This window comes from Penaeus monodon, chromosome 22 (genome assembly GCF_015228065.2).
Source record: "Penaeus monodon isolate SGIC_2016 chromosome 22, NSTDA_Pmon_1, whole genome shotgun sequence".
NCBI lineage: Eukaryota > Metazoa > Arthropoda > Malacostraca > Decapoda > Penaeidae > Penaeus > Penaeus monodon.
In genome coordinates, this window is record NC_051407.1 from 11,071,716 (window position 1) to 11,072,044 (window position 329).

At 41.6% G+C, this 329-nt stretch overlaps 1 protein-coding gene across 1 annotated transcript in view; it reads left to right on the forward strand.

Annotated features, from left to right (window-relative positions):
- The window catches only part of LOC119586936 (solute carrier family 22 member 5-like), a gene marked incomplete in the record, with an annotated part of 32,490 nt that overhangs the window by 25,116 nt on the left and 7,045 nt on the right, over positions 1 to 329 (forward strand).

Consider the following 329-nt stretch of genomic DNA (forward strand, 5'->3'; position numbering starts at 1 on the left):
TGACGCGCATGACCTACCCCTTTCAATACTAGGCAGAGGAAGCCATAACAAACACAACCAAATTTAGGAAGAGGATTATCTGACAGTTGATTAACATCAGCCTCTAGCATATCGCATGGCATGGTTAAATCAGGGTGTTAATCCTCAATTAGCGATGCAATTTCACGGTAAAACTATTGCACTAAATCAGAGCTTTGTTTCGAATTTTACGCCAATGCGCCTACGCATTTATGTAGCTGGAGATGGTACATGGTTAGAATCAGGGGCGTCATATCATGTTTTCTTGTGGGAGGCAAGGATGGATATGCGTGCGAAGTGATAAAAAAAAA